This window comes from Petaurus breviceps, unplaced genomic scaffold, assembly GCF_028583685.1.
Source record: "Petaurus breviceps papuanus isolate PSGF00001 unplaced genomic scaffold, PetGlider_PUasm1.0 90919, whole genome shotgun sequence".
NCBI lineage: Eukaryota > Metazoa > Chordata > Mammalia > Diprotodontia > Petauridae > Petaurus > Petaurus breviceps.
This window is the reverse complement of record NW_027187378.1, coordinates 24161402-24185557: the sequence shown is the minus strand read 5'-3', so window position 1 is coordinate 24185557 and position 24156 is coordinate 24161402. Positions and strand designations below refer to the sequence as shown.

General features: G+C 41.3%; 1 long non-coding RNA gene and 1 pseudogene across 1 annotated transcript; one reads left to right on the top strand and one right to left on the bottom strand.

The window, feature by feature from the left end:
- The window catches only part of LOC138152185 (zinc finger protein 184-like), a 124050-nt pseudogene that overhangs the window by 97480 nt on the left and 2414 nt on the right, over positions 1-24156 (bottom strand).
- On the top strand, positions 1151-14377 carry LOC138151985 (uncharacterized). The gene is made up of 3 exons (XR_011165985.1): positions 1151-1426; positions 10636-11317; positions 14250-14377. It is a non-coding gene; the product is annotated as an uncharacterized lncRNA (long non-coding RNA).

The following is a 24156-nucleotide window of genomic DNA, read 5'->3' as shown; positions in this document are numbered from 1 at the left end:
TCTCCCCCTTTAGAACTGGGCAGGGGCTGTGTTTTGTCTTGCTGTGAATCCTAGCGCACAGGACATAGTAAGCACTTCATAAATGCTCATTTCCACTGTCAAGGGTGATCTTCCTAAAGCTCCAGTCAGACCATGTCATATCCCTCCCCACCCCCAACACACATTCAGTACACTCCAGTGACTTCCTGCAGTCTCCAGGATCAAATATAAAGTCCTCTGCCTGGCATTCATGGCCTTTCATAGCTAGCCCCCTCCTACCTTTGCAGCCTTCTTATACTTTACGGGCCTCTCCTTTCCGGGCATTCTTCCGTGCCGGGCACGCTCTCCATCTGCATCTCCACGTCCCGGCTTCCTTCTAGTCCTCCCCAACGTCTCACTTTACCAGAAGCCTTTCCTCACTGACAATGCCTTCCCTCTTTCGGTTATTTCCGATTTATGCTGGATAGCTGACGTTCTGTGGATAGCGATTGGCATGTTGCCTCCCCCCACCCCACCTTGGACGGTGAGCTTTTGGAGGGCAGAGAATGTCTTTTGCCCTCTTGTGCTCCCGGTGCTGAGCACAGTGCCTGGCACACAGTAGGCACGGAACAAATACTGATTATGTCGCAGCTGCCGATATGCTATTTATCCTGTCTATAGCTCATTCCTACATATCTGTTTCTTGTCTCTCCCGTTTGATTATAAGTTCCTCGAGGGCAAAGCCTGACTTGCCTCTTTTTGCATACCCAAAGTTTAACCCCGAACCTGGCACACAGCAGGCGTTTAACAACTATTGATGGTATCTCTGTTAATTATTTCCTCTGTATCCTGTCTACAGCTTGTTCCTACGTATGTCTGCCTGTCTCCCCATTAGACTGTAAGCTCCTCGAGGGCAGTGGCTGCCTTTTGCCTCTTTTTGTCTCCCCAGAGCTTAGCACAAACCATGGGTACACAGCAGGCGCTTAATAAACGCGTGACGCCTTGACTAGCCGGGTGGATGAACACCTAAACAAGAGTCCCCGAGTGCCGCAGCCTGGAGGAAAGTCCGGTTCTGGCGATATGGGGGGATCCCGCCCCACCTTTCCCAGCCTCGGCTTCCCCCCCGAGAACCCCTCCTGACACAACCCCAGTCAAAGCCGCGCGGCTATCCCGCAGTGGGCTTTACCTCCAGATCAAGGGTGGTCCGGCATCCCAGGACCAGATCCCGCTGCACACCTGCGCCTGCGCACACGCCAGCGACCGCACTACCGCAGCCTTCTTGGGGCCTCTTCCGCTTCCTCCGTCCAGACTTCATTTCCCAAAGGCCTCGGGGGCGCTCTCTTCCCTGGCAGGCTTGGAAAGAGATCCTGGGAAACGGAATCTCAGCTTGCCCCTACGGATGCTGGGAAACATAGTCCCCACTGCACCCCTTCTCGGAGGAGATGATGTGCGGCAACGGAACCAAAGCGTAAATGTGTTTTGATTTATTAAATCTACTAATTTGTCGTAAGGGAGGACTTTGGGGGTGGGGGAAGGGATGGGAGGAGTGACTGGGGGTTAGTGATAGTGATGCACGGAAGAAACTGGAGAGAAGGATTGCAGCCGCGGTGATTATTTTTCTCATTGTGAGCTTAACCAACAGCGAGTAAGATGAGCATCTTCATGTACATGCAGTACAGTGGAGCATTGGACAGAAAGCCATGAATCTGTTATAACCTTTATTTTTTATGGTCATGAAAACAAATTCCTTTATTAGTCGTGTCAGAAAAAAAAGAAAGAAAAGAAAATGTGCTTTGATCTGCATTCGAGTCTATTGGCTCCCTCTTTGTGGAGGTGGATATGTTGCATATTTCAAGAATACTTTGGAATTGCGGATGGTCATTGTGTTGACATAATTCCTAAATCTTTCAAAGTTGATTATCTTTACAATATTGTTGTTATTGTGTAGTCATCTCCTAGTTATGCTCTCCTGGAAGTTGTGGTTGTTGGCTATAATTTTTGTGGGAGCTTCTGTTTTGGAGTTTCTTTCACAAATTATTTCCCCCAGAGGGGGGAGTCTAGCTAATTAAGAGGAGCTATTTTATATATTTTATATATATGTATATATAGTTATTATTTTAAATAATTTCACCCATTTAGCCCTGGCTCCTCTTATTATTTCGTTTTCAACATTCATTTTTATAAGATTTTGAGTTCCAAATTTTTCCTCCTCCCTTCCCACCCCCTACCCAAGACAGCATGCAATCCGATTATAGGCTATACATGTACCATATTGCTTATGATGCTTCTTTGGCAAATCTCAGTGCTCTGGATGCTTCTATCTCTTGGACTAAAGTCTCCTCATAGGAATTCTCTAATCTCTGACCTTGCTAAGAGGCAAGAGATTTTGGAGGTGCCCCTTATAAGCCCTCAGACAAAGAGGGTGCCCTCTCAAGTGAAATGTATTTCCATACTCAGCTGTGAATGTGTTCTCCCTTCTTTCACCAGTTAAGTTGACATCCACTCCTTCCACCCCTTTCTCCATACTTGTACAGATTTCTACTTTCATACTCCAATTATGTGAAATAATTTTCCCCGTCCTTCTCCCTTCTCCTGATCCTAGTATATTCCTTTCCTTCTCCCTTTCCATTCTTCAGATCGTCAAAATATAACAGAAGCACTTTCAAGCTCTCTTATTATCTCCCCATATTAGAATGCAAAAAGTTTGTCCTTATTTAGTCCCTTATGATTGTTCAGGTTTACCTTTTAATGTTTTTTGATTCCCATTTTTTTTAACATTTCTATGCATCTCTTATCTTTATATCAGGAATGCTTGGAAGTCTTCTATTTCATTAAAAATCTATTTTGTTCCTCTGTAGGATTACCCTCAGTTTTACTGAGTAAGTTATCCTTAGTTTTAAGTCTATATCCTTTACCTTCTGGAATATCTTATTCCAAGCTCTCAGCTCCTGTATAGTGGTGGCTGCTAAATTGTTCGTGATCCTAACTATGGCTCCTTGCTACTTGGAATTCTTTCTTTCTGGATGCTTACAGTATTTCCCCCCCCCTCTAGAATTTCTGGATGTTGGCTATAATTTTGTGGGAGTTTCTGTTTTGGAGTTTCTTTCAGAAAGTAACCAGTGGATTCTTTCTGTTTCAACTTTTCCCTCTGGTTCAAAGAAATCTGGCAGTTTTCTTGTAAGATTTCTTGAAACATAATGTCAACGCTCTTTTTTTTTTCTCAGAACTTTCAGGGAATCCAGTGATTCTTAAATAATTTCTTTTCTATCTGTTTCCAGGTCTGTTTTTGCTTTGAGATACCTTATATTTTCTTCTATTTTTCAGTCTTTTAACTTTGTTTTAATATTTCTTATTGTCTCTTGTAGCCATTAGCTTTTATTTAATTCATTTTTATTTTTAGGAAGTTTATATCTTGGGCAAAATGTCCTATCTGTGGTACCAGGTTGTTAATTTTCTTCCAGTTCTTTTGTGGCTCTCATTTCTTTTCTCTTTTTTTTTTCTTCCAGAACTCTGATTTCATTTATTAAAATATTTTAAAATTCTTGCTTCATGTCTTCTAGGAATTCTAGTTGAACTTGTGTTCAAACTATTTTTCTTTGAGATTTTGCTTATAGGTGTTTTGGAGTCATTCTCTTCTTCTTGTATCCTGAGCTACTCTGTCGCCACTATAGTTTTGTGGGGTTTTTTTTGTTTTGTTTTGTTTTGAATGGTGGGATTCTTTTGCTGCTGTTTTTCACTCATTCTTCCATTCAACTTCCTGACTTCAGTCTTTATGTTAGGGTTGGTTCTGCACACTTCTGGAAGGAATATTTGAGCTGAGTGTATGTTTTCTGGGGTCCTGCTGCTACTTTCTTGGATTATTGAGCATTCTTTTATTCTGGGATCTCAACATCTACAGGTCAGGTTGGGGACCTATAAGCTTTCAATGCTCAAAAAGTGGTCTGACCTAGGGTAAAGTCTGATCATTGCCCTCCTGGTCAGAGCACTGCAAATTCAGACCTGGGTTTGGGTCTGATCAGCAAACCTGTTATCTTGGCCCTGGTTGGAGTTCCTGTAGACTGATGCTAGACTCAGCCACTATCAGCCAGCTAGAAAACTCTGCAAGTTCAGAGTGACAGAACGATAGGCTTCCCTTTGTTTTGGGATTCTTGCCTTGGTTATTCCTCTTTGAGCTTCAGATTAAGCTAGAAACTGGAACTGAGACCTTGTTCCACTCCTAGGGTCAAAGACAAACAGTTGCTGCTTTCTTAGTACATGTGTTCCATATGGCCATTCCTGTCTGGAACCTGTCCCCAGTGTCCATAGACAACTCCTTCTATCTCATTTTTGTCAACCTGGGAAGGAAAAATGACTCACTGTGATATTTTTATTGGATTTTCCAACAAAGATAAGTTTTTCACATTTTCCAAATATGTATAGAGCAGTCGAGGAGGGGGGCACCTCTGTTGTACTAATACCTGCGCTTCTACCATCTTGACCCTACCTCTGGCATTCCCTCCTTGCTATAAATAGAAACCATCTATACCTTCTCACTTGTGAAATTCTTGGTGATGTTAATGCAGAAATCCTCCATAAAGGATCCATTCAATGTGCTAGATAGATGCTCTCTCCAAGGTCTTTTACACATGTTCGTGGGTTCCAGGACAGAACCAGTCATATGACACATTTTTGCCACATGTCTTCCTTTTCTGACCATACATTTCTACCAAATATCTCCCTGTGCCACTTCTTGTACATAGGTCATCTTTGAAAATATTCTCTAGCCTCCTCATACCCACCATAAATCTCTCCATTGCTCTTCTTTTGGCTATCCAAAAATTAATTTTTTGAGAAATTGTAGTGTTGCAAATTTGCAACTAAACAGCATGATGAAGAAAAGTTTTTTTTTTGTTAAAGAGATGGTGAAGTCTGTAATCTGTCTGATCCTTTTGTCTTTGTGGAGATTCTTAGGGTCCAAGAAAAAGATTCAGAGGGGAGCTGGCAGAACAAATGCTGAGATTCTAGCTCAGCAAAGAAAATGCCATTCCTTCACTGAGGTCCTGAGGCTAGCATTGCTGGGGGCTGAGACACAGTTCAGGATTGAACTGAGTAGTGAAGAGCAGACACCATGCCATAATCAACATTGTCCAAGATCATCTGAGGACTGCCAGCTACTGTGAATCCTGTTTGCTGGGAGACTTGGGGGTCCAGGAGATATCATCTCCATCTTTCCTTCATTCATAGTGGGGAGGAGGGGAGAGTAAACACCCTCCCACCTCCCATTTCTCTTTACCACTGAGTTGCTTGTGTTCAGGACTTTTTTTTCCTATCTTCCCTAAAGATCTAGGAGGGAGTAGACATGAGGGAGAAGAATTTATATTTTCTTTTGCATTTTAATTCCATCATTAAAATTATGTGATTATATTCTGAGTTCTGAATCTAGTTAGTGCCAAGAGACCAGCAAAACTGAAATATATAATGAATTCAGAATAATGAGGTAAATATATATTTTAATCCTTTATCAGTATTTCATCTTCTTGATAATACTTGAGACCTGAGAACAAGAGCAAATTGCCACCAATGAGCTGTCATATTGGGGCAGGGAAAGACACTCGTACTAATTCTGGATATCAACCTGATAAAAGGCAACATGTGGGGGGCGGCCAGGTGGCACAGTGAGTAAGAGCACTGGCCCTGGCGTCGGGAGACCCGGGATCGGTTCTGGTCTCAGATACTTGGCACCCACACAAAATAACTGGCCGTGTAACCTTGAGCAAGTTACTTAACCCCAATTGCTTTAAAAATAAAAGGCAACATGTGCAGAGGCTATGAATATCAGGAACAGCTTTATTAGAATATTCTTGGTGGGTCACTCATTCCTCTCTGAGCTCCGCTGACTCTCTAGATAGATTTCTTCCACCATAAGGCCCTAGTAGCTTTCTCACCCCGCAAGATGCCTCTACCACCAAGCCCCAGAACCCTTCTTATCCAAGAAGTTCCCTCTTCAGGGAGATCCCTGTGGTACTTTCCCCTGGTTGGTCAGTTTTTCCCAGAACATTTATTTTAAGGAAGCATCTAGGCCAGCCTTTTTACTCCTTCATTCCTCCTCAGGCTCCATTCCTGACTCTCTGTACTTCTTTCTCCATTCCCCCCATGCTGGCACCTTCTCTTGCCTCACTTCCCTGCTCCCCATCTCCACCTCCACTCCACACCATTTTTAACTTCCTTTTATGTGTTGTCTTCACATTATGTATTGTCTTCAGTGTTATGTATTAGAATGTAAGCTCCTTGAGGGCAGGTACTGACTTTCTTTTTGCTTTTATTTATATTTGTATTCTTAGCAGTTAGCATTGGCAGCTAGGTGATACAGTAGATAAAGGGCTGGGTCTAGAGTCAGGAAGACTCATCTTCCTGAATTCAAATCTGGCTTTAGACATTTACTAAACTGCGATCCTGTGCAAGTCACTTAACCATGTTTGCCTCAGTTTCCTCACCTAAAAAATGAGCTAGAGAAGGAAATGGCAAACCAATACAGTATCTTTGCCATGAAATCCCCAAATGGGGTCACAAAGAGTCAGACATGACTGAAAAATGACTGAACAACAAACATTAAACATAGTACTAGGCACGTAGTAAACTCTTAACAAATGCTTATTGACTTAAATAATGTATTTCACTCTGTGCTAAGTTACACCCCTTGTTTAGATTTTTACTTATGTAACAAGATGTATAATATTCCAAATGAATATCACATAGAATTTACCCCACATGTGTTACATGTTTATGTTACAATAATTTTTTGTGCTGATGTGTAGCTGAAATTGTTAACTAGTTTGTAGTTTTACAAATGTAATTTGACTTGCTCTTTTCTTCAAACCTGGCCTCAAACACTCACTAGCAGTGTGACTCTGGGCAAGTCACATAATCTCTGTTTGCTTCAGTTTCAACTGTAAAGGGGGAATAATAATAGCCTTTACCTCACAGGGTTGTTGTAACACAGGATCAAATGAGATAATACTTGTAAAAAGTGATTAGCACAGCGTCTGTCACCAAGTAGGCACTATATAAATGCTTACTCCCTCCCTCCCTCTATCTAGACCTCCGAAGAAGTTAGGGTTCTGAAGATACTTATATATCCCCCACTAAACACTTCCTCTTTGTTTAGTCCCTTATGCTTGCTCACATATAGTTACCTTCTTTTTCTCCCTCTCTTGACTCCTGTTTTTGAATTTCAGAGTTTCTTCTTACCTCTGGTCTTTTCATCAGGAAGGTTTGAAAGTACCCTATTTTATTAATGGCCTATTTTTTCCCTCTCTAAGATTATATTTTTTCTGGGTAAGTTATTCTTGGTTGTAAACCTATATATTTTGCTTCTACTTAGAATAGCATATTCTAAGCTCTCTGCTCCTTGTTAGGTTTGGCTGCTAAATGTTTTGTGATGTTGCCTGTGTCTCCTTGCTACTTGAATTCTTTATTTCTGGCTGCTTGCAGTATTTTTCTTTGACCTAGAAGGTCTGGATTTTGGATATCACATTCCCTGGTGTTTTCATTTTGGGATTCTTTTAGGACATGACTGGTGGGTCCTTTCTGTTTTCATTCTGCTGTCTAGTTCTAAGAGATCTGGGAAGTTTTACTTTGTAATTTCTTGAAATATGATGTCTAGTCTATTTTTTAGTCAACATTTTTTGGTAGTTCAGTGAGTCTTAAATTATCCTTGATCTATTTTCTAGGTCAATTTTTTGTTGTCATTATATAAGATGCCTTATATTTTCTTCTATTTTTTTTTAATTTTTTGGCTTTATTTTTAATATCTCTTGTCTTAAGGAGCCATTAACTTCTGTTTGGTTCATTCTGATTTTCCACAAATTTTGTTTAAAGTTTGTTTAAGGTTTTGTACCTTTTATGGCAAGTTGTTAATTGTTTTCCAAATCATTCTTCCATTTCTCATTTATTATTCTTTCCTCTAAATATTCTCATTTTGTTTTAAAAATAATTTTTTCATTTAACTTTTGCTTCATTTCTTTTAGGAATTCTAGTTTTATTTGTGTTCAAGATGTATTTTTCTTTGAAGCTTTGTTTGTGGGTATTTTGGAGTTTTCTTCTAGATTTGAGTCTTGGGCATCTCTGTAACCATGATAGCTCTTTATAATAGGATTTTTTGGAGAAGGGTAGCTCATTCCCCACTTTAGATTTTGAATTAGGGATGGGCTTTGTGTACTTCTGGAGGGAAAGTCTAGTCCATGTTTGGTCTTATTTTGTGTCCTTTAAAGTGCTGCAGCTGCTTTCTTGTGGTGGTGTGTTATGTCTTCCAAGGATCCCAGGGACAGCACAAACTGGGAATCACTAAATTGCTGCTTTCCTCTTCTAAGCTTTGCAAGCTTCTGACCTGAGTTTGGGCCTAAGTCCACTGGACACAGGGAATCAGCCTGATAAAAGGCATCACATGCAGAAAGCTATGAATGTCAGGAACAGCTTTATTTGGAATATTAGTGCTCCAGGTTGGAACTCTAATAAACCACTGTTGTATCCAGCTACCATCAGCTATCTAGGAAGCTTTGCATGTTCAGAGCAACAGAACTATAGTTTCTACTTTGTTCTGAACTCCCTGCCCTGGTTATTCCACTGCAGACTTCATACTGGCGTGGAAGTCAGATCTGAGAACCCACTCCATTAGAGGAGTCAGAGCTACAGAGCTGCTACTCACTCCTTTTCCTGCTCCTTGCCCTGTACACAGCATCCTTGCCCCAGTCCACCACACCTAGGAACACATTCCCTCCATAGTCCACACTCAGCTCTGAGTATGAGCCACAGAGCTGCCAGATGGTACCTGTTCCTGCTTTCTGCATAGTATTAGACCTCTCTGTACTGGGTCCAGGATCTCTTCTGGTCCTAGTGCATGGCTACAGGCTCTCCTGCAGTTTCTGTACTGGAACGCTCCAGGTGTCCTGCCCTTGACTAGACCCCCTCAATGTCCACAGACTTCTCCATCTCCCTATGTGAAAATGGAATAGAAAAATAACTCACTGTGATTTTTTTTTCTTGGATTTCCTAATTAGGAATTGGTCTGTAGTAATAGCAGCAGCAGTAGTAGTAATAGTAATAATCTAGCTCAGTCCTGAGAAACAACTCAGCTCAGCAGTTGATCAGTCAGATAGCTGAAACACTGTGTCCTACTTAGAAGGGAGCAACTTTCCAGTGGCCATGACGTACTTTCAATCAGATTTGATGGGGGCAGATGTTTAGTTGCAACCATTTTAAGTTTGAACCCCAGGAGATACTGTGTTCCCAATTTGGGTGGGTGGGGGGAATCTCTTTGTACTTTTTTCTTGCTATATCTTCTCAGTAAATATTCCTTTGTAAAAACTAACTGGGGGCGGCTAAGTGGTGTAGTGAATAGAGCACCAGCCCTGGAGTCAGGAGGACCCCAGTTTGGTTCCAGCCTCAGACACTTAACACCCACACAAAAAAACTAGCTTTGTAACCTTGGGCAAGTTACTTAACCCCAACTGCCTTCCAAAAAGGCAAAAAACAAAACAAAACATTGACCATAGAGAAGTTCATAACAAAGACCAAATGGGGGGGAAAAGTAAGTCAAGAGATTCAAATCAAAATCACAGGGTAAAAGAACTGACAGTGGGACAAGGTACCAGGAGAGTGCAGATAGACAGAATAGAAAGATGGGAATTTGTCTTAAGAAATTACTTTCTTTGGGGAACTGAAAGATAGGATGTAAGCTCTTTGAGGGTCACAACTTTGTTTTTCCTTTGTATTTCCAAGAAATAAAACAATCCTTGTTGATTGACTAAGTGAAAGGGGGGCGGTAAAGACATTTGTGAATCACTAATGATTTCCTCCATAATAGGCTCTAAGCTGGCAACAAAGTGGGAACAGAGGCCTACAGTGTCAGAAACATGCACAAGGTGTTTAACCACTGCAGTGGATAGGTTAATCAGGAATGTCTGCCAAGGAGAGTCCACAAGCCTGTTAGCCACACAGTTTGCCCATCCATGACATTGGATGACTGGCCTAGATGTACTCTTAAGGTCCTGGTCAACTCTATATCTATACTGCTGTGATCAAAACACCCGGAAAGGTACTGGGGTGGGTATGGGTGGGTGTCACATTGGGGAGACCAGAGGAGTGGTGATCAGAATCCATGGGTCTCAAATAGTAAGTTTTGCTTTCAAACCTATAACATATTCTATATTTTCAGATTCATTCTGTGGGGTCCCTAGATAATGGACAACCATGAGAACATATGGATTAATGATCTGCACTGAAATTCAGTGTCAGTACCTTTCCAATGTTCCTAACAGGATCAGCCTAACTACAATACTTTCCAAGAACTGCTCTTCACAATCCTTGGTTCCAGCCCAACCGAGGCAGGAAGTGAGCAGGGAGAGAGCCTAGAAACTCAACTAGAATGCTTAACTAATACTCTTTGGGATTCCAAGGGAAAAGATTTATTCTCCTCAAGAATCCTCTCAAGGGTCCTTGCCCTGTCCATAGTCATGGGCCTTAGACATGGGCTCTTTTTTATTGTCCTTACAGATGGATCTCCCCACTTCCTATACCTAAAGCCGAGGCCTATAGGTTTCACTAGATTTATCCCTGTTTATGGTATCAATAAAGTGTGTTCAGGGGGGGTGACTAAAATTAGTTACTGAAACTGGATTTTCTGTGCTTATTTTATTCTAGAGCTACAGTTAACAGTGTCACCTGCAGAAGAGAAGGTAATCCTGAATCTTTGCCAAGAAAACCCTATATGAGATCACCAAGAGTTGGACATGATTGCATAACATCTTTGGGCAACTAGGTGGCGCAGTGGATAGAGTACTGGGCCTGGCGTCAGGAAGACTCGTCTTCCTGAGTTCAAATGTGGCCTCAGACACTTACTAGCGGTGTGACCCTAGGCAAGTCACTCAACCCTGTTTGCATAAGTTTCCACATCTATAAAATGAACTGGAGAAGGAATGGCAAACCACCTCAGTGTCCTTGCCAAGAAAACTCCAAATGGTGTCACAGAGTTAGCCGTGACTGAAATGCCTGAACAACAGAGAAGTCTGAAAGGAAGGGAAAATTTTTATAGGCATAAGTAACCATCAATTACTGTGGCTGAAAATACCCAAACGTGCAGCCAGAAGCAATTGCAAGTGAAATTTTCTGTACCCTGAAAGAATGAGGATAGACTGGGCAAGATCTTACCTGAGGATCAATCAGTAAATAAGATCCAGGGTGAAATAAGCATCTTTCAAAGAGGTAAAACCAAGTAGAGCTTACTCCTCTTTCCAGTAGAGACTGAGGTGTGAAGAAGAGGGGTATATGTGTGTATGGGAATCTTAGTCTGTCTTTCCTCCTCTCTTCCTTTCCTCAGCCCGAGGTAAGTCTTAGTGATTTGATTTGCTGGATGATTCAATTTCCACATAAGAATAGGTGAGTGTTGTGATTTAAGGGTCTTAGGAAACCCCTGCTGCGTACAAATATTTACCTTAGACTACCACATAGGGGTAATATCAAGCAAATAGGGAGTATCATATTGTATTATGGGGTGGCAATCATTCACACCTTAGTATGAAATCAGAGGGAATGAAAGTAATGGGAAAATGACAGGTACTTTTAGACCAGGGCTGAGAGGCTGATGAAAGAGCATTTAGATAGAGCAGAATGGGATAGTCTTTAGAGGAGGCTTGATGGAGATCAGAGATTTAAGCTGCATAAGAAATTGAAAACAAGGTAGGCATAGGGACCAGGCAGAGGAAAAAGGGGGAATAATTTAGAGGACCAGGGGAAGAGACTAAGGGGCTCAAGTGTTTGAAGATGAGGTCTAACAGAATATGGCCTGATTAAGGAAGATCTTAAATGGTAGGCAGAATATAGAACTGATTTTCCAGACAAAAAGGAAGCATTTGGGGCTTTTGAGCCAAGAACTGATATTTTAGGAAGGTTAGTCTGTCAGCTGTATGCAAGATACATAAAAAGGAGACAGAATTAGACACAGGAAGTAGGGAGGACATTAGACATAGTAAGACAGTAGGGAGACCAAAAGGCCCTGACTGTGCTGGTGGCAGAGGAAATGCAGAGAAATAGGCAAATCAGGGTCAGTGGGAACTGATGGCCAACTGGATATGAAAGCAACAAGTCATTCATTTATTCCACAGACATTTATTGAGCACTTACTATTTGCAAGGCACTGAGGGAATAAAAAAGCCCTGACTCCTAAATCAGGTTATTTTGAAACTGAAGAGCAGCGGACTTCAAATACTGTACTGCCTGTTAGGGTCTTGGGGCCTACCTCAGTTTCCTCATCTGTAAAATTAAGGGATAGGCCTAGATGGCCTCTAAAGTTCTTTCTAGCTCTAAATCTATGACCTTCCGCATAAAGATAACTAAAAATGACAGCAAACGATAGCTATAGTTTTATATATATTCTCACTTGACCTTCACAGCTGTGAGGTAAATATGATTACCCCCCCTTCCCCCATTTTAGAGATGAGCAAACTGAGGATCAGAGAAGTGACTTATGTATGATTGATCATCCAGCAAGTAGAGAGTGTCAAGGGCAGGATTCAAACCCAGACCTTCTTCAAGTACAGAATTCTCCACTTTGCCACACCGCCTCTCTAGGAGGAGTAATACAAATAAGGCTTTCTAGGTAAAAACGAAGGCTAGAATAGTGCAGAAGAGAGAGAAATTACTTCCATTTGAGGTGAGCCTTGGAGCAATAGGATTTTACTGAATAGAGGTGGGGTGATGAGGACAATCCAGACAAAAGAACATCCACTTTTGTGAGCCAGAAATTAGAGAAACAAGGGAGAGAAGGTCAGGGGTTAACATTGGAGCTCTGCGTAGAAGAGGAATCAGGTTGAGTAGGTAGGCTGGAACCAGACTGTGGAAAGGCTTGAGTGTTAGGCTGAGTCTGGACTTAATCCTATAGGTGATGAAAGTTTTAGAACCAGAGTGAGGAATAATTCCAGGGGTATTTAACAAAATTGCCTAGCAGCTATGTGTAGAATGGATTGAATGAGAGCCTCAAGGTAAAGAATTTGGAAAGGCTGCAATAAAATGGGTATGAGGAGATAAGAACCTTAATAGGAAAATGTTAAACTGGAATAGAAGGAATAAGTGTGAAAGAAAATGTAAAGGAAAAAGACTGGCCTTGTCCAAAATGATTTCAGGGTCTGGACTGGGAAATAGAAGACTATGACCATTGATAGAAATGGGTTATTTGAGAAGTAAAACTGGTTTAGAACATCAGAGATAACAAGTTTAGTTTTTGATGTGTTAAGTTCAAAATGAAACGAAACATTACAGTGGAGAGTCAAGACAATCTGTTCAACTCTTATAACTGATAGATACTAGTTGTATGACCCAGGGTATATCATTTAACTTCCTGGTATTCTAGGGACAGTTAGGTGGCTTAGTGGATAGAGTACCACAGCAGTCAGGAGAACCTGAGTTCAGATGTGTCTCAGACACTTGCTAGCTATGTGACTTGGGGCAAGTCACTTAATCTGTTTACCTCAATTTCCTTATCTTCATGCATCTTGCATACAGTAAAATGGAGATAATATTGGCACCTACCTCCCAAGACTGTTGTGAGAACTGAGATATTTGTAAAGCACTTTATAAATAGTAAAGTGCTATATAAATGCTAGCTATTATTACTATTATTATTTTATAAGCTGCAGAGAAGTTTTCAACTGCATTTCTAGTAGTAGTTGTCTCACCAAGGAGTTCCCTATTCCAGTGAAATCAGTCTTTGACTTCTATGTTTAAAGTGATAGAGGAACGAACAAACTGAGATTTACCTTAGGTAGTTAGCATCAGATAATAGGAGCACAGGTAAGAGATCAAGAAAGCAGACTGTATAAAAACTTAGAATCTTAATCATCAGTCCTTTAAGGTGCCAGGAGGAACAGCTGGCACCCCACCCTGCCAAAATTAAAGAAGGCCACAAAAGCCCTGGCCCTATAATAAGCCAAATCATATCAGTTATAAAGAACTAAGAATATCCCTCAAACCAGTTGCCGCACGGTTTTGATATATAGTTTCCCACTTTCACTTGCCCCATTGGACTTGTCTTCACGATCATGGATATGTTCACTTTTCTCTTTGGATCTGGCACCTTTATGCATCCCGTACTTTACTAAAGTCAGTGTATGAACACACTCAGACTTTGGTGCATCCCAGCTTTCAGTGAGATGGACTGTGTGGCTGCTGAAGCTCTATGTATAGAACAAATGGAGAAGAGGAGGAATGCTGGCTTACTGGCTGGGCTGGTTACTTGTCCACATGAATCTCTTAACTTCCAGGGCCTCCAGTGTTCTACGACAGGATTCCAACATCAGTGATGAACTGAGAATGAGCAACATGACGGTGGTAACTGAAGTAATTAAGTAGGTAAGAGAAATTTGGAGAGATGAGACCAAGGGCCAGCCTTTGGTCAAGAAAACCTAGTTATAAGCAAGAAAGAAAAAAAAGCAGTGTCCCACTAAGGGGGGCAGGGCATGAAAGTGAGATTGTACTGTTGTGGAAACAGGAACGTTTGAAAGCAGCAGTCAGAAGTGTCAGGAGTGGAGAGGCAGCAGGTAAGGAATAACAGGTCACTGGGTTTTGAAAGAAGAAAATCACCTTGGAGAAGTGGAGCATAAAGGGTTAAGATGGGAATTAGTAATGAGAAAGTAGAGGCAATGGGTAGGTTCAGTTGGAGGGGAGGATAGTGAGCCTAGTACTATATCTCTTGTCAGAATGGGAAGCCCAACACTTAATTGGCATAGAAGCAAGTGATCTAAGCTGTTAGTAGAGCAGAAGTAGTAAATTAGGTCTGAAAGCTACAGTTTATGATAACTGAAATTGAGAAGGGCCAAAATCCAAGTAAACCTAGTATCCCAAGAATCAGGACATAGGAAGACCCAAGTCAGGAGTTAAGGGGCAAATCCCAGGAAAGCTGCCAAGTGGAGCAGATTGGAGTCATAAGCATAGTTAAAAAGGCTTGTGTGTTGACTGACTGCTTTTTCACAATGGACTGAAAGTATTTATAGTCTTGATGTCAAGAGTTTCCAGGTTCTCAAAGGGCTACTGCTTTCTGCTTTAGATGGAGGCTTCCACAGGCCCAGGGTGCTAAAGCCATCTGTTAGTATGGGGCCCAATACATATGATCAGATAAGGAAACATGTATGTCTATTAGGAATTTGGAAATCTCAGTATCTGTGTCCCCTCCATTTTTCCCTTTATGATGAGCCCTAGCAATGACTAAGGAAGACTGGTTTTGGTGGTATTCCTAGGGCTACATTTTGCTTTTAAGATGCTTGACTTTAAATTTATGATACAGCACCTATAGGCCATTTGTTCAAGGAATTAGGAAGCAAAAGAAAGGGGAAAAAAATAGAATAGTAACCAGAAATGGAAGATTTAAGAAACATTTAAGATTGATATCCCCCATCTTAATATTTTAATGGAGGTCTCTTGCCCCATCTTAAATACTGGCAACAGAATAAAGTAAAAGGATAAATGAAGTTTTTCCCAAATTCATATTCCCAGGGTTACTCTTTGGCATAACGTCGTTGATGTTGGATAACAGATGACTTGCTACTGAAAACCTTTCCACACACACTACATTCATAGGGTTTCTCTCCAGTATGAGTTCTCTGATGTCGGTTAAGGTGACTTCTTTGATTAAAGGCTTTCCCACATTCATTGCACTCAAAGGGCTTCTCTTTACTATGAATTTTCTGATGTTGAGTAAGGGATGAACGGTCAAAAAAGGCTTTCCCACATTCATTACATTCAAAGGGAGTCTCTCCAGTATGAGTCCTTTGATGTCGAATAAGAGATGAGAGGCCAAAGAATGCTTTTTCACATTCATTACACTCATAAGGCTTCTCTCCAGTATGTGTTAGCTGATGTCGAGTAAGTATACTTTTTTGACTGAAGGCTTTTCCACATTCATTACATTCATAGGGACTCTCACCAGTATGAATCCTTTGATGTCGAGTGAGAGATGATCTGTCAAAGAAGGCTTTCCCACATTCATCACATTCATAAGGCTTCTCTCCAGTATGAATTCTCTCATGTACAGCAAGGGATGAACGGTCATAGAAAGCTTTCCTACATTCACTACATTCATAGGGACTTTCTCCTGTGTGAGTCATCTCATGTCTCCTAAGACTGCTGCTGTGGCTGAAGGCTTTCCCACATTCCTTACATTCATAGGGTTTCTCTCCAGTATGAGTTCTCTGATGTCGATTAAGGGAAGAACGATCAAAAAAGGATTTCCTGCACTGATTACATTCATGGACTCTCTCTTTAGTGTGTTTTTTAGTAGGATTTATTGATATTTTCTTGACACTTCTCTCAAGAGAAAGTGGTTTTTCTCTTGTCTTCCCTACAGAGTTTTCCCTCTGCTTCTCCCCTCTGTCTTCAGGGACAGAAATCTCTCCTCTAATTCTTTCTGTTAATGTGCTGGGTGATCCTTCTTCTTCAGAAATGTTCTGCTTTGCAATTGATTCCTGGATTTCAGGCATATACTCCCAGCCTGAAATCAAGAGAACATACAAATGTAATCTGTGATAAGAACAGAGTATTCTCTTTCTGTAAAGAAAATAAAATGCTCTAGTGGAAAAAAGCAGAATTAAACCAAAAATAATGAGAACCAGGTATTCATGTTATTGGGCAGACCTCCAAACCAGTCTTGTAAACTGTGGAAAGTTGAAGAAATAAGAGAGGAGAGGGTAACAGAGAAAAGAACTAGGAAGTCTGGACATAGGGGTAGGGGATTATCTCTCTAATCAATGTGAACAGAAAATATGAGAAAACCCATCCAGGAATATGGTAGCATACTGTTTTGGTCATCTTTAAGTGGAGGAGAAAGTAATGAATAGAAATATCAAGGAAAGAATAAGAATTAGAATGGATGTGGGAAGACAATTTTTAGTGAGGAAAAAAGGGTGGTCTTTTGAAAAGATGAAGAGGAGGAAAAAACTGGAGGCTGGCAGCACGAAAAGAGAAGCACAGGAATAACATCCAAGAAAAAAAAGAAACTCTCTTCCATCCCACCTAAGTCACAAAATTTAAGAAAGCTTTGCTGTCTGGGTCCATTACAATGACAATCTCAGCAATCCTTGGGGTAACTGAGGAGATCTCTCTCATTAAACACGTAGGCTGTTATTTCCATGGAGTCCCATCTGTCTAGTTCTTTTTCACAGGCAGCTGGTGGCATGCCTGTAATAACACTGATTTGGAGACAGGAAGACCTGAGTTTAAATCCAGCATCAGATAGCTTCTAGCTGTGTGATCCTGGCAAGTCACTTAACCTGTCTGCCTCAGTTTCCTCAACTGTAAAATGAGGAAAATAACAGCACCTACTTTACAGACTTGTTGTAAGAATCAAATGAAATATTTGTAGAAAAGTATGCACAGTGCCTGGCACATAGTGGGCTCCACAGAAATGCTTATCCCCTCCCCTTTCTTATCTTACCTAGAGAAGTATTTCTTGGTACTGCTTTTTCTTCAGTTCCTTGCAAATCAAGTATCCAAGGCTCCTCCCCTTGCTCCAACTGGAAAATCACATCAGGTTTAGAAATGGGAAGCCCTGTTTATAGAGAAGAGAATGGAACAGATACTAGCTGTGTGGCTTTGGGCAAGTCACTTAACCCTGTCTTAAAAAAAAAAAAGACAAGGTATACCTGGTGATCTACACCCTATATACCAGAACTAAGCTTCCTTCCAACCTCCACTCAGGTGCCACATACTGAATTGAGCATTTCCTCATGACCACAGGTGTTAACATTCTCTCCCTCCCCCTGGTATTTACTTAATTTGTGTACATGCTGTGCTCCATTCTCCTAGTGGAATGTAAATGCTAGGCACTGGCTGCTTTTTGTTTCTGCCTTTGACATCCCAAGTGCCTTGTATACATCAGGCACTTAATGAATGTTTACTGAATTAAACTTGCTTACTTCCATTTAGTGAAAAGCTGTATGTTCCTAATACAGGGCAGATTCTGAATCAGGGGATGAAGCCATCCTTACCCAGTGAGATGAGGTTTCTATAGTTCTCTAGCATCACATCCCTGTAGAGGTCCCTCTGAGCAGGGTTCAGTTGCTGCCATTCCTCTTGGGTGAAGTTCACGGCCACATCCTTGAACGTGACTGGTTCCTGAAACAAACAGATTCTGGTTCACTCAGGAATGCCTCAATCCTAGGAAAAGGGAGCCAATTAAAAGTATTTAGATAGTTTAGACATATAAGTGGTTCTGATAAGGATAAAGGATAAGTCCTATGTACTGTGGAATCAAGATAGAAGCATGTGACCCAAGGCAGAAATACCTTGTCCCCAGGTCATTGTGTCCATCCCAGGGCTTTACTAAAGGAGGCACCACAGCATGGAACTCTTCTTAAGGTGGGCCCAGTTTCCTAGGAATGAATACCTAGGTCTCTGATCCCTGGATTGGCTACAGCTGAATGAAAAAGATCCCTGATGAGGAAAGGAAAAATGGGATTGAATTTCAAGAGAGAAGAAAGTCCAAGTCACCTGGGAACTGGCTGTCAGGAACATAAGAGCCATTTCTTCTTCTTCTAGATTCCCCTCTTAAATAAAGGCAGTCTTGAGAATGCAGGGCTGAGGAAAAAGAAAGAGGATATGAAGGAGCCTGGTCTTGTCTTATTACTCCTAAACTCACCAGGCTGGAAATCTCAAGTGAGTGTGACTTTCTTACCTTTTCCATACTGTATAAAGACAGAGGACAGAAAGAACACAGGTGTGGCAGTCTTGTCTTCTCTCAAGATCAAAGGGTCAAGAATAATAATACCTGTGACTTTGACTCTGTGTCTGCACTTACGGTACACAGCAGGAGAAAGAACTCTTTATCTGAGTCAGATCACATAGCTATGTGATTTGTAACAAGACTCAACCTTTTTGTCCCTCAGTCACTTTCAAGAGAAAGTATTTTCTTCCCCATTTCACATGAGATATAAAGAATAAACGTTTTGACTTCCCCATCTGCCTCGTGGCTACATGATATGAGCATCAAAGAGTTAGCACAGTAGACTAGGAACAACACAGAATGAGTAATCAGGACACTTTACTCTGCCTATGTAGGTATGTGACCTATCTGTAAAACTGGGATAATGATACAATGTATGGCAACATGTGGTTTAAAAATGAGACTATTCATTAAAATCATACTTGATATTCTTCTTAGGAATGCTTCTTATCAGAGAATCTCATAAACCACTGAATCCAACCTGTGCATGAACAAGCACTCACTCAACCAACCACACACCTGACAAGTGGTCATCTGGCTTGTGGCTGAGGACTCAGTCTAGTAAGAGGAAACCATCCTACCTCTCCTACCGTGTTTCCCCGATAATAAGACCTATCCCAAAAATAAGCCCTCCCCTTACTGTGTAAGATTCCTCTAAAATAAGCCCTCCCCAGAAAATAAGCCCTATTGAGATTGCTGCCCCCCCCCCCCCGTGAAACGCACGCCATGCTCCGAGCTGCATCCAATCAGAGCTGCAGCAGTGAGCGCGTCATCCTGTTCTTTATTGAATTTTTGTTCACATTTACCTGTTTATTAAAATTGCTGTCAATGTTCATTAAAATAAGCCCTCCCCTGAAAATAAGCCCTCTGGTGTTTTTCTGTCCAAAAAAAATAATAAGACAGTGTCTTATTATCGGGGAAACACAGTAGATGCCCATTCCACTTCTGCATAGCTCTCACTGAATTTTCTCCTCCTTTCTCTGAGGCTAAAGCCACCTTCTTCTCAATTTCCATACATTCCTTTGAATCCTGCCTTCTGGCAGAACCAGTTTCTTTTCTACAGAACAGTTGTTTATGTCTCTTCAAAGACTTTTCATCTCCAGGCTAAGTACCTCTCAATTTTTCCCATCAGTCCCTCTTTCTCAGGTTTTCCAGAAGGCTGAAATCCCCTATTATGTAGCCTGGTCTCCTCCTGTTTTTCTTAAGTTGTATGCCTAGAACTTAACATGGAACTTCACATATCTTAACCACATGGTGGCATTTTTGCCGCTCTGTGGACTTTACCTATTTTGGGGATCATGTTGCGTAGGACAGCATTAGACTTTTAGGCTGCCATCACCCAGTGGGCATAGCTTGGGTTTGCAGTCCATTTAACCCCAAGAGCGTCTTCACTTCAGGATGTTGTACACTGTCCCTTCTTACATATGGGCAGCTGATTTCTGGAACTTAACTTTATTTTGTCTGTATTAAATATGATCTTAGTCAGTATAAGTATTCAAGGTCTTTTTGGTTCCTGACTCTCTCATTCCTCTTATGAGCTATCCCTTTAAGCTCTATCACATCTACAAATTTAACATGTGTGCCTCTTATTTCTTAGTCAAGTTATTGGCAAAAATATAGACGAGCATAGACCTTTATAAGTTGATATTGGCCTATCAGACTACTCTATGGCCAATCAGCCAGATCCAAATTCATCTAACTCTACCATCATCTAGCCCTTATCTCTTTATCTTATCTACAAGCACTGCATAAGACTTTGTTAGATGTTGTGCTACAATTTTTTTTTGTTTGTTTTTGGAGGGCAATTGGGGTTAAGTGACTTGCCCAGAGTCACACAGCTAGTTTTTTGTGTTAAGTGTCTGAGGCTGGACTTGAACTCAGGTCCGCCTGACTCCAGGGCCAGGGCTCTATTCACTGAGCCACCTAGCCGCCCCCTGTGGTACAATTTCATCATGGAAAATATCTCTGATAAAGCATCCTCTTTTTGGTGGGGTGAAGAATAAGATTATACACTTGTAATTTCATCTGTGTAGAAAATGACTGGTATATACACACGTTCCAGTCATTCAAGTGACTTGTCCAAGGTCACACAGCTAGTACGTGTCAGAAACAGGATTTGAACCTAGGTCTTCCTAAGGATGGTCCTATCCACTATGCCATGTTGGCTAAATTATCCTGATGAAAAGGAAATTAGATTAAGCTGGCATGAACTACTATAACCATGCTAGATTTCAGTGATCACTGCTTCCCTAAGTGTTCTCATGTTATCCTCTTAATAATATATTCTAGAGTCTTTGCCAAGAATCAAAGTGCAGTTTGCAAAGTGCAATCTCAGCGCAGTTTGCAAAATCCACCCTTTCCCCTTTTTTTTAAAAATTGAGACATATGACCACCTCCAATTCTCTAAGATCTTCCAAAGATCTACAATGCTGTGAATCAGTTAGTCTGGATTTTTATTCACTTTGAACCATTTTTTGTTGGGTTCCCAGTGCAAAGATTGTTCTCCTTGGAAGAAAAATGGGAAAATACGAGTTGAGTTGTCTGCTTTTTCACTGTTATCTGTTATTGCATCCTTCCTGAACAGAGGTCCTTCCCTTCTCTGATCTTCCTCTTGCCCCCAGCATTACTGGGGAAAAAGTCCTTTGTGTTGTTCTTAGCTTTTCTAGCCCGCGTTATTTTATTCTGGGACTTAGTGCTCCTGCCACCGTTCTCCAGTGACCAAGCTACTTTTTGTTATCATCCTTAGCTACTTGACTTTGCCTCCATATTTTATATATATCTTTTAAAAATCTTAGTGGATTAATTCCCTTTGCATGCATATCAGGCTCTTCAAGCAGCCTCCCTTTTTCTTCCTAATCAGGATCATTTTCTCCTTCTGTCTTCAGAATTTCATAGTTCTCTAGGTTTGTTTTTTTGTTTGTTTGTTTTTTAAGATTTCTAAACATTTGTCGTAGGCTACCTTTGCTTTGGTCCCTTTTCTGAAAACTTCTATGTTCCATGCTTGTCTGGCCAGATCCTTGCAGGGCTAATACCCTGCATATTCCTGCCTATAACATCAGAGACAGGAAGCCTATCAGATGCATCTGAGTAAACACTTTCTGACCTCATAAAATCACAAAATTTGAAAGTTAGAAAGGCCTTAGTGGCCATCAAGGCCAACCCATACAAAAGGATCCCCCATATTAGCATACCCAACAAAGGTACTTCCTTTAAAACCAATGGCTTTTTAAAGTATAATTGAACTGCCATGGGATAGAGATCATAAAGGATCCATTTACCCCACACGTGATTAAGGAGCGGTGCCAGCTTGTTGGAACCTGGATATTGTGCCAAGTCCTGAGACCACGATCACCACTGACCCTCCTGGTGGTGGTCCTAAAGACTATGACTTCCAGGGGTCAGCAACTAAAACTACGTTTCAGTCTTGCCACTCCAGTTGAGACCTGCTGTTATCTTCTGCTCCTGTCCTTGGTGTCCCTTAGGATTTAAGCCTTAAAAATATTAATCAATCAACAAGCTTTATTAAGCACCAATAAACACTGGGAATACAAATTTTTAAAAAATGAAACTATCCTTGTACCCAAGGCACTTATATTCTTATGGGGCGGGGGGGTGTTGGGAACAAAAGCTACATATATAAACGAAATATGTACAAAATAGTTAAAGTTATTTGGGGAGGTAAGCCCTAGCAGCTGTGACAAAAAAATAAAATTCAGAAAATATCAGATGCAGGAAGTGGCATCTAAGCTGAGATCTGAAGAATTCTTCATTGGATTCTAAAAGGCTGGGGCAAAGAGTCAATCCATTCTAAGCACAGTAAACAGTATGTGCAGAGTCAGAGACAGGAGAAAAAACATCATGTGTGAGGAGCAGCAAGAGCAATTCCTGGCTCATGGCAGATGTTTATTTAATGAATGCTTGTGGAATGACTGAAGGTCAGTTTGGCTAAATTTCAGAGAACAAGAAAGGGAGTTATGTATAATGAGGTTGGAAAGGTAGGTTGAGGCCACTTTGTGAAGGACTTTAGATACTAATTAGAGGAATTTATATTTGATTCTAAAGGTAAGAGAGAACCATTGGAGTTGGGGGGGAAAGGAGGTGATATGATCAGACCTGTGCTTTAAAGAATATCTCTTGGGGGCAGTAAGATGGCACAGTGAATAGAGCACCAGCCCTGGAGTCAGGAGGATATGAGTTCAAATCCAACCTCAGACATCTGACACACTTACTAGTTGCGTGACCTTGGGCAAGTCATTTAATCCCAATTGCCCTGCCTTCCCTCCTCCAAAAAAAAAATATCACGGTGGCAGCCGTGTGGTTGATGGATAGGAGATGGGAGAGACTTGAGACAAGAAAATCGATTTGTAAGCTATTGCCATAGTCTGGGCTGGAGATGGTGAGGTCCTGAATTAGGGTAGTGTAAAGGGTCCAAATGCTACAGATGTTGTGGACATAGAATCAATAAGGTTTGGTAACTGGTTGGATATGGGGAGCAAGGGAAAGTCAAGGATAACCTGGAGTTATAAGCCTGGGTGACTCCAAGAGGGTGCTGTCCACAATATAAACAGTGAAGTTAGGGCCCTCCTTGTACCACAAACATGACTGTTTCCTAAGGTTCTACACTCAGCCTTTTCAAGATATCTATTCCCATGGCTTCAACTATCACCTCTATAAAGAATGTCACTCAAATCTACTGTCTCCAGCTGTGCCCTCTCTCCTTAGTCCCAGTCTTCCCTATCCAACTCCATCATTTGGTTATGTCTTTCACCACAACAGTAATAGCCCTTCTTCCTCCATTTCATCTCCCTCTTCCCCCCATTAAAAAGGCTGGCGATCCTGTGAAGAGTTTAGAATTAGGGGTGTTGATTCGAGAGTCATCAGCATAGAAATAATAACAAGCCATTTACAATGGGTGTTCTCACCAAAACAGTGGCTGAAGCACAGAAGGCAGAAGGTAGAGCCTTGTAGAATACTGATTTAGTGGTGGGGAGAGGAAGAGGAGGAAACTTTAGAGAGGTAGGGGAAGAACCAGGAAGGTCAGTGTCATAGAAGCCAGGAGAGAAAAAAGGAGTTTCAAGAACTGGTGAGTAGTCAATCATCGATGAAGAAACAGGCCAGGAGTTTACAGTTTACTTAGAGACATCAAATGTATAAACATGAACTGGTAACAGTAACTGACAATGATAAACATCAAAACAATTAGGACAACAAACAGTAGGCCCCCCTTTTTTGTGTGGCCACTCCTGCATGGAATGCCTTCCCTTCCTCTTTCAGGGAATATAAGTTCATACTTTAAGGTGGGAAGAGAAAGAAAAGCCTTGCAGAGGTGGGGTGTGAAGAGCAAGAGGGAAAGAGGCCTCAGCTTCATGTCATCTGAAGGATGGCAAAAGGAGGACAACTGACTTGAAGGTGAGAATGTCCTGGTTTTCAAAAAAAAAAAAGGAAAGTACGGAATC